General features: G+C 34.7%; 1 protein-coding gene across 4 annotated transcripts in view; it reads right to left on the reverse strand.

Moving 5' to 3' along the window:
* The window catches only part of LOC121730902 (elongation of very long chain fatty acids protein AAEL008004), a 66472-nt gene extending 63289 nt beyond the window's left edge, over positions 1–3183 (reverse strand). For 2 of the 4 annotated variants that reach the window (XM_042120110.1, XM_042120109.1), the window contains exon 1: positions 546–676. The gene's annotated coding sequence lies outside the window, so the exon portion shown is untranslated. Of the gene's footprint in view, positions 1–545; positions 677–1672; positions 1734–2903 lie in introns of those variants that run through there. The other 2 variants (XM_042120111.1, XM_042120112.1) reach the window with 2 other exon arrangements.
* Positions 3184–10516: the final 7333 nt, after the last annotated feature.

The raw sequence follows: 10516 nt of genomic DNA on the forward strand, positions 1-10516 counted from the left end.
ATGATGTCTCAATCATTACTTTTGGTAAATTATTGCGACAGGCGACGTGTAGCGACTTCTAAATCTCTTTTACTAATAATCAATTTTAAAACAGATTAAGCTGGTAATGGTCCGATTTACGCACTTTTAAGACGTACCTATATATCTGGTATTAGTTCTTGAAAATAAAACAAGTTTTTTGGTTCACTTCGAATAAATTTGCAAATCAATCACAGGAATTTTGGTCGTAATTATGCTTAAGATTAAAATTGTATTTTAATTATTTCTGGGTGATAAGTAGCTTGAGTTAAATGGTTTTAAATATCAAACAAAACTATGGACAAAATGCAGATTAATGCAATAATACTTAATAAAAATTTAACTATTCATCTATAATTAAGGATGTAATATATTTGTTTTATATCGTTTTATATTCACTAATATTATTACAACTTACTTTAATAGTAAAGGTAAACAAATAAACGAAATACTATTCATAATAATATTAAATTTAAAAGCCAATAAGCATAATAAAAAATGCAACATAAAATAACAGTAACACTTACATAGTAAAAGGGGGTATCCAAAACGGGCGGACTAAACAAAATATTTATGTGGCGCGTGCGGATACGAATATGAATGCGACTTTCGACGCGTGCGCGCGGGCCGACACGTTATCGTGGTATCGCGGGCCGAGTCGCCGCGCGGGCCGAGTTCGCACTTCGCGCCGCAGCCTCTATCTCTACGTTTCGACAACGTCATTGATGTAACACTTTACGGACTATTAAAACGCATGTTTCACATGTTCCTTCTAGAATTAGTTGCGTTGAAGCGAGTTCTGGAGGTTGTTTACCGATGCTTGGGCAATCGCAAAAGAGAATGGTACGCAGGATTTAAGGATTTAAAATAATATTTACCAGTCATTATACTTAGGTAACCTAGGTCAGGGCGTCACACTGCGCACATACATGTGCACTATAAGATGGTATAGCCGAAATGGTTTCAACGAAACCACCGAATCACCAAAATGTTTGCTGATTTTTTGCATAATATTAAAAATAATAATTATTGTCGTATTCGAAAGAAAAACTTTAAATAAACGATATTTTAAAGAATGAGTTTGAGTTTGGTACAGTTACTAAAAATGCGATATTTGAGTAGCTCTACCAATATCGAGTATATAATATAAATATTTTCTAAATAGTATACATAATATAATATTTAGAAAAACGGTAGGTCATAATGTTATTATTATGACCAGGTAGATCACCAGTTAATTTTACCACACCTTATAATATCTACTTAATGACAAACAAGCCAGTCAACTCATAGGAGTCTCTACAATGTATTTAGAAAACTAATAAAATATTCAATATAACTCTCTTATGCCTTGTTATGACAATAGCCAATCAAAAGCATTAGCAAGTAGATAAACTTCATTAAATAAACCATAGAAATTGGGCATTAGGCTGTGAGAAACTGCAATAAAAAGGTGTAGCTATAACACCCCTCTTTTTGTTGGGGGTTAAAAACCATATCAAACATGCTATATCTATTTGAACAGACGGTGAAAGAGACTACATTAAATATTGTGTCTTTTGAAACATAAAACCCTAAGAAAAAGATAGTAAACTGTCTCTAAATTCCAATTGCTAAAATATTACAATTTAAAACATAGTTTGGAACTCTTACCTTTTGAATAAATATCACAGGAGAAGAAATAACTTTGGAGCCAAGATATAGCTTCCAAACATCTGTAAACAAGTTCACAATGTTAAAAATTGTAATTTAATAAGAATTAATATTAATAATATTGTTAAGATAACTGCATGTCTAACCTAGCCAAACTTAATTGACTTTTAACATACTTTTGAATTATTACGAAAAGAAATTCCTGATTAGGCAAACATAAAAACATAACTATGCTAATATTATTAATGGCCAAATTATGATTTTTTATGGAGTAAAACATCCATTTGCAGGAGATAAAATAAGTTAGTTCTAGTCAGTCTACTCATATGCAATGCTGGGAATTGGGATCAAAATGCACTGTAAAATTAATTTTCCTAGAATGTAATAGACCACCGCAAATCCAAAAAATGTTTTTTTAAGTTATTCGGACATATTATTAGATATCAAAATGATAATATGACATTATAAAAAGGTTTTTTCTGGACTACAAATAATTTCCTGGAGTAACCTCTAATTTTAGTTCATTTTTACATTACCTACAATTAGTGATGATTTTGTGTACCAATAATCATCAGTTAAGTACAGACATGTCTAGTTACGAGGGGCTTCACTAATTGTTATTATTTTTATAATATTATGATGGTTTTTAAATCAGTTATTCATAATAATGAATAACTGATCTAAAAACCATCATAACTTAATGAAGTCACAAAAATGTAATATTTGCTTCCACTGAACAAGAATTTACAATGCAAGAATTCACAACGGCATGGTGATGAAAAATTATAATTTTACAGATTTTTAACGAATAGACATAACATAAATTAAATATCAATTTCTGTTTTTAAATCCTTTACAAGTAAGACATGATAGATAAACTAAAATAATCTTCAATTTATTTTTTATCAAATTTTTGAGGTTTATTATGTAAGAATATGGGTTGATTAATTGGTAACTAAATTTCGATCAAATTGAAATTATACTTATTTATCTTAGTGAGCTACAGAACAGGCCCAGTTTAGAGCAGGCACCAAAGGAACCTAAAATTATTCATAAACCAATAAAATAATGTACTTACAATAAACAACATTAAAGTGGATTTCGATAAGAATTATATTATTATCTTAGGTGAAATTTCATAGATATCGTCCAGGTTTAGCCGTGGGCGTGTACCGCGAATGTAAGACTGTAACCACTCATAATTACACGTTAACTATAAATGTATTACTCACCGATATTATCACTGATGTATATCTTCACTATTAATCATCACGATTTTCCAAAATAAACAAATTTAATGATAAAATCAAATTAAACTTTAGATCACAAAACTTTGTCACCTCTTCATTTATGTTCTGTGTGAATATTACGAGTTATATTAGAATTGAACTCAAGCTAAAGTGTGCACTTTATTAAGTAACATTTCGTGTTTTAGTTATTTTAATAAACTCAAGGATTCTATTTTACGAGAAAATATCTTGTGACAGGTGTTGGATAGCATGAGTAATTTTTGCTGCTTGGTTGCTACTTGCTCGCCGCTCGGTAAAGTGTTGCCAGTTGCTAAATGCCATGTGTCAAAGTAATTTTAGAGCGTTGCGTTCCGTTTCACAATTTGACCGTTTCACTTCGATAGATTACAATTTACCGAAAAAGAATACGTTAAATTAAAAGCAGTAATATGTTGCGGTTCACAATCTTTCACAATCACGCGAGATAGATTTTCTATCGGTATTTACAATCCTACGGTGACATATACAAGAATTGCTTGTTTAAAGATATAAGATAATAATATATTTGGTAACTATCTGACGATTAAATAATTACGAAATTCTAGGTATGAGAATTGAGAGGGAGCTGAGGGATAGAAAAATGCGTAGTTTTTTAATAGTGAAAAACCACTGAATAAGAAACAACTCAAATCGGTATTTTACTACGATGGTAACACCGCGGTCCTGTGCTTAATGACAATTGACAGGGTATTTTGACAAATAGCGACGGGCGACCGGACATGACATTGAGGTATACCATAGACGGGCATAGACTTCTTTATATACTGTCGTATAGACCACCTGACAACCCGAAAATGCGTGACGATTTTCGATCTGTAAATGTGTGCGTGTGCTAGTGATGTATCTTTTACTATCGATAATATAGTCCGTTCGAGTTATTTTACCTGAGTTTTTATGAGAAATAAATAATTGTATTTCAAATTATTTATCATATATTTTATTTGGCAGAACAAAAGTGACAATTGAAAAGTAGATACCCATTTTGGTTTGGGGTGATTTTTCTATCATCGAATATGTTAAGACATTAGGGGGGTGAGCCAAAATCTTTTCGTATTCGCTTCGTTATAGAATCGCCGATCAAAATGTATGGAAATTGGAATTGACATAAGACGAGTCGAACCTCAACGTCATATTAACGAACGCTTATGTCAATTCCATACATTTTCATCGGCAATTCTATAACTAAGCGAAAACGAAAAGGTTTTAGCTCACCCCCGTGGTTCTTATAAGGGTAAATAATATAAACATTATAAAGTTACTCATTTATTACACAGGTAAAAGCTATCTGACAAATCAGCCCTTACATTAATAGAAATGCAAATATAATGTTGAAAGTAAACAACACACATAGTAAGTATATTATTTATTCTTAAATTAAATACATATCATAATACTTTTACACCCCCATTTCATTTTGAGATTAGTTTTATGTTATTGTTAAACACCGATAGGCATATCGATAAATTTGATTGAAGTACTCGCGTTTATGTACAAAATTTTGATGAAAAATTTTTCTTCAAAAATTGTGTAATTTAAGATCAATAGTACCTTTAGTTACGCAAAATATGGAAGTAAAAGGGAGGATTAACAATATTTTATTTGAAATAGAGAATTATAGACAGAATATTAGCAATAAACACGTCATAGCAATTAGGACATCATATTAATATTAATACGCGAACGAAAAACTTTGTAACCCTTTTTACGAAAAATGGTAAACGTAGGTGCATTAAATTTTGCACAGTTATAATATGGTGAAGGAGTGCATCGAACTAATATTATTTTGAAATTATGCTTTTATCATACATTTTTTTTACAAATAAAACATTAGGTACACACACTACAACACACACACATGAGAAATGACAGATTTTTGAGTGCCAAGCAAGGAATTTTCCTTGGTGACAAAGCCTATACATACTAATTATACTCTTTTATTTATGGTTGAAGTCTGTTGACAACAAATTGACAAATTGAAAATGGATTATAGTTTTTTTTATTGAATCTAAGATACTATTGATAATGCTTACATGGCCAGTCTGAGATCAGCAAAGTCCCAGACACAAGAGTTGAAAAAAAATGATAAAGTTAATATTTTTTACAAAATATTCTATTGTCTAATATCGATGAAATTAAGGTCGAATTTCGACCATTGCGCGATCTCTAGTGAATATTAATTACCTGTGAAATGTATATTTTTCAGGATTATTCCTATGATTTACACTGCAATCATTCACATAACAAGTTATTATTGTTATATATAATAGTATTTGTTGAAAATAACAAACGATTTAAATAATAAATTGCAAATACCGAAAGGGCATAAAAACGGTGGCCGAGTTTTGACGACCTGTCAAATAACATCCATATGTATACATCCACACATACAAACTTTCACCTTTATAAGGGGGGGGGGGGTCACAGCCCACAGGGGACATGACCCCCCCAAAATCTAAGGTCAAATTGAAAAATCTCAAAATCCTGCCATATAATAAAAGGACATTTCTATATCCTACAGCGAAAATTTTTAGTGTAGTGATTAGTGAATGATCCCCTCCAAAATATATCGTCGTATCCTACGAATAAGGGCGCCCTGGTCACTATGGCTTTTTATTTTTATTGCAAAATCGAAATCAGCAGCTCATTATCTTTAACCTTCAGTGTAAAAAACAGTGAAAAGTTAATTTTAATAACCTGTAAATGAAGTTTTAAAAAATGCCACATTTGTTTGCTCTTAAATTCCCCGGCGAAAAAGCAACAAAGGCTTCAGTGACCGTTTTCTTGGAGTGCGTGAAAGGACGCGCGGGGCGGGGACGAGGCGCTCGCGCCACCATGCCCTTACTCCGCGAATGCGTCATTGCACTGTTTTTTGTTTAAATTACTTTGTGTTAACCGTAAAAGGGAATACACAGTAAGTATAAAAAATGTTTTACATTCTTAAAAGTAATTACCTGGAAAAAAGACACTATTTCGTCTGTGGCCTTTTTCCACGGAATCGTCTCTTAGTACTAGTACTAGGGAATCGTTTGCCCTAATGGCTTTTGTTGCCTTTTTCTATGTACGAAATTGATTTCTTTAATTTTTCTTTAGTTGAACAGTTATTATTGGAAAGATTATAACATGAATTTGCCTTTAATATACTAACCATTTCGAAAAGTATATAATTGAAAGTTTATAATGTTTTGTTTTAATTTTGTTAAAAAGCCGCAGTGAACTTTGTGGCTTTCTCCGCCGTATAGAAAAATAGTTAAAGGTAGTGTGCTACAAGAATATTTAAATATAAAATAATATTCCACAATATGACATTTTTTGTCATATTGTGGAATGAAATGTTCCGTTGTACTTACGTATACTTTAATAATAATTGACGACAAAATTAAAATAAATTAAAAAATTACGGGGGCCCTCATACAAAAAACACACATTTTTGGCTATTTTTACTGTATAATGCTACGGAACCCTTCGTGCGCGAGTACAACTCGCACTTGGCCGATTTTTCAATGTGGTTTTAAAAAGGAAATTCTTTGATAATGATCACTAAAAAGACACAAATGCTCTTAAGACCCCGTTGAATCCGCACAAAAAAGGCATAACGTTACTTGTGTCTGATGAGACTTATTTTACTACGCCGAAAAAAGAAATAAGGGACAAATCTACACGAAATATCAAATTAAACGTCTCATTCAAAATTTCATAGCAACCGCTACGTAGTTATGCGATAATTTCATAATTAATTTCTAAAAGTTGTCTAACAATATTTTGAAATAAACACAAAAAACCTTCTCCTGTAAAGTAGGGTTTTTGCAACAGCGCCCTTATTCGTAGGATGCGACGATATGTCTGTGGAAAGTAGGATTGTTATTTGTTACATAGCCAAAATTACTGAATACTGAGGTCGAGAATTCAAGATAATAGATTTAAATTTTGCTCCAGCCAATTTGTTTTGTACATCTATTAATTATTATCTACCTACAATTTAACTAACCCATTTCTACCGAGTTCGAATGGTTGGACCATTCAATATAGGAATTTTATTTCAATTATTCCACCCTAGCGCAAAATCGATAAAATTGTTCACCTTCATACTGTATTGATATCGAAAATCGTTAAATTTCTAATATTAAGGTGAAACCACACTAGGCTGCTACGTTGCGGCGGAGTGGAGCGAAGCAACACTGCATGGCCGAAGTTTCTTTGAATGACAAAAATATTATCTGAGAGCCGCATAACGCTCTTAATGCTAGCTACATATATCTCACACCACTACAAGTTATAACCAATCTCGAGATAAAAGTATTCCGTACTATTATTGTCGTCAATAGGTACTTACTTGGAATTTTTACAATACAACAGCTGCATCATGTTATTGATTTCGTGCTTTTATTATAGTTAGATGTTATCTAGCAATGACACGGAGTTGTTGTGAAAATGCGATTTTAGATGCAATACCTCATACTTGCCTTTGTTTCGTGTGTAAGCTTTATGTTTAGTTTATGTAATGTAATGTAAATTAAAACATAAGTATTGAAGTCTCTGATAATACGTGGTGTTGTCAATGAGGTGTTAGTTGTTACAAGTTACATCTGAATTCAAGTAAGAAACTTTTATGTTACCCTACTTAATATATACTGACTACTGAGCTGTGTGTTCTAATACCTAAAATGAGAAAGAATAAAGACAATAAAATATCCATAAATTAAATTTCTATACACGCCTAGTGTAAGTACTCACATACGGTTTTGCTCAATCGAGCAATCACGTAGAGTAAAAACCACGGCCCGGGCTTTCGTCCACACATTCAGCATTGCTCGATAGTTTTTTTTTTAATGAAATAAGTGGGCAAACGAGCAAACGGGTCACCTGATGGAAAGCAACTTCCGTCGCCCATGGACACTCGCGGCATCAGTAGAGCTACAAGTGCGTTGCTGGCCTTTTAAGAGGGAATAAGGTAATAGGGGAGGGTAGGGAAGGGAATAGGGGATAGTAGGGAAGGGAATAGGGTAGAGGTTAGGGGATTGGGCCTCCGGTAAACTCACTCACTCGGCGAAACACAGCGCAAGCGCTGTTTCACGCCGGTTTTCTGTGAGAACGTGGTATTACTCCGGTCGAGCCGGCCCATTCCTGCCGAAGCGTGGCTCTCCCACGTATAAAACACGTTTTACTCCTTTTTTTATAAAAGAATATCATAGGTTTTACTCCAGTTCGAAGGAAATTAGCTACGAATAATAAAAACTAAGGAAATGACTGTGTCAAAAAAATTGTCAAGCCGGCTCGATTCGAGCTTTCAAACTGGCTCGATGCGAGCCTTCGAGCTGTGAGTTTTGCGGTCCATACGGTGGTTTTTTTGCTCGAATTCGATTAAAACTATCGAGCAAAACCGTATGTGAGTATTTAGCATTAGAGAGAAAAAAATCTGCTGAAAATAGACCGTAACTTACGTAGTACCTATCTAACGTCGTCGTCGTTATTATTATTATTAGAAAAGATGACTGTTCGACACAAATTTTGTAGAGTGATAAATGATAATGTTGTACGGTTCCTACTCCTCCGCTTATCAAAGATCTATAATTTGAATGGCTAATTTTTTGTTTAGGCGTCATAATATTTCCAGTTATTATTTAAATTTTATCGCACAGGCTGTAATTACTGTAAAAATTAAAGTAACAAGAAAGTAAAACCGGTCGGTGGTTATAGCAGATGTACGTTTATTCTGGTTTGGTGAGGTTCCAGTGGAAAATCCCTCCATTCTAAACTACGTCAATCGCTTAATGTTTTCAACGCGATGATCCTACGTCTTACTTCTTGTCTTTGTTAAGGTTTATGAATGTTAAGATAGCGGTGACTTCATATTATCTTTTATATTAGTATTGTTGGTATTGAAATAGGTATGTTATGTAAATTATGCCTGTTTCACCACTTCCTGATCCCTAGAATTTTCGCGATAGTTCGATTTATCAAATCATCCTACGACATCATCATCATAATATTAATAGGTGAACAAAAAACTTTGTAACCCTTTTTACGAAAAATGGGGAAACGTAGGTGCATGAAATTTTGCACAGTTATAGTTTATATGGTGAAGGAGTGCATCGAACTAATATTATTTTGAAATTATGCTTTTATCATACATTTTTTTAACAAATAAAACATGACACACACTACAACACACACACATGAGAAATGACATGTTTTTGAGTGACAAGCCTATACATACGAATTATACTCTTTTATTTATGGTTGAAGTCTGTTGACAACAAGGTGACAAATTGAAAATGGATTATAGTTTTTTTTATTGAATCTTAGATACTATTAGACAATGCTTACACGGCCAGTCTGAGATCAGCTAAGTACCAGAGACAAGAGTTGAAAAACAAATTTTTTACTAAAATATTATAGGTAGTAGTCCTAATGTCCTTGAAACTAAGGTCGAATATCGACCATTGGGCGATCTCTAGTAATATATATAATATATACAGTGTGTTAGTGTAACAGTATATATTAAGTCTATGGTGTAAACACCGTTGTCCTTGAAACCATCAAATGATGCCATCAAAATGAACAACTTTTTCTATGAGAACATATTTTGTCCGTGGGAGAGCCATGATTCGGCACGAATGGGCCGGCTCGACCGGAGAAATACCACGGCCTCACAGAAAACCGGCGTGAAACAGCGCTTGCGCTGTGTTTCGCCGAGTGAGTGAGTTTACCGGAGGCCCAATCCCCTACCCCCCTAGAAATGCCGCAGTTGAAAAACAATTTGTTACCCCAGGAGGGTACCAACTGCGTTGGAGAATCCCTCTCTGGACTTCCAGGCTCAGGAACTCCTGGAACTGAACGTGGACGTCCAGGCTGCCCCTCGTATTCTGGGGAGGGCAAAACTGCGCTCCAATCTGCTCGGGGCAAGAGCAAACACACAAAGGCACCTCCCTCGATATTAAACATGGACTTTTGTAATATCAGAGGATTACACTCCAACCGTAAAGCCGGCTTTGCTCTTTTTAACCGAGACGCAGATATCATCTCCGAGTGACACATCATAACTTTCCCACCCAGGGTATTACCTCGAGCACTCCTTTCTACCCAAAACTGGAGTGTGTGTGTATATCAGAGATGATATCAGCTCTCGCCGCCTCAGCAATCTTGAGGTCATGGACCTATCAAACTTATGGCTCCGCATAGATTGCGACGACCACCCTCGCGTCTATGCGTGCCTATATAGGTCCCATAGTGGTGACCCCGAGACGGACCGACTCTTGGAGCACCCGCAAAGCTGCTTCAGATTTTGTGCAGCAGCAGATCCCATCCGCAGAGATCATAATACTTGGCGACTTTGATGCCCACCACGCCGACTGGCTGCGGGGAGATCTGTCTGCAACTTTGCCCTTGCGAACGACTTGACACAACTGGTTACTACGCCTACGCGAATCCCAGATGTGGATGGTCAGAATCCTTCCTTGTTGGACCTCCTACTGACTTCAAATCCTGACGGCTACCAAATATCCGTAACCGCACCTCTTGGTTCATCGGATCATTGCCTTGTTAGGAGTTCTGTGCCA

This window comes from Aricia agestis, chromosome 10, assembly GCF_905147365.1.
Source record: "Aricia agestis chromosome 10, ilAriAges1.1, whole genome shotgun sequence".
Classification (NCBI taxonomy): domain Eukaryota; kingdom Metazoa; phylum Arthropoda; class Insecta; order Lepidoptera; family Lycaenidae; genus Aricia; species Aricia agestis.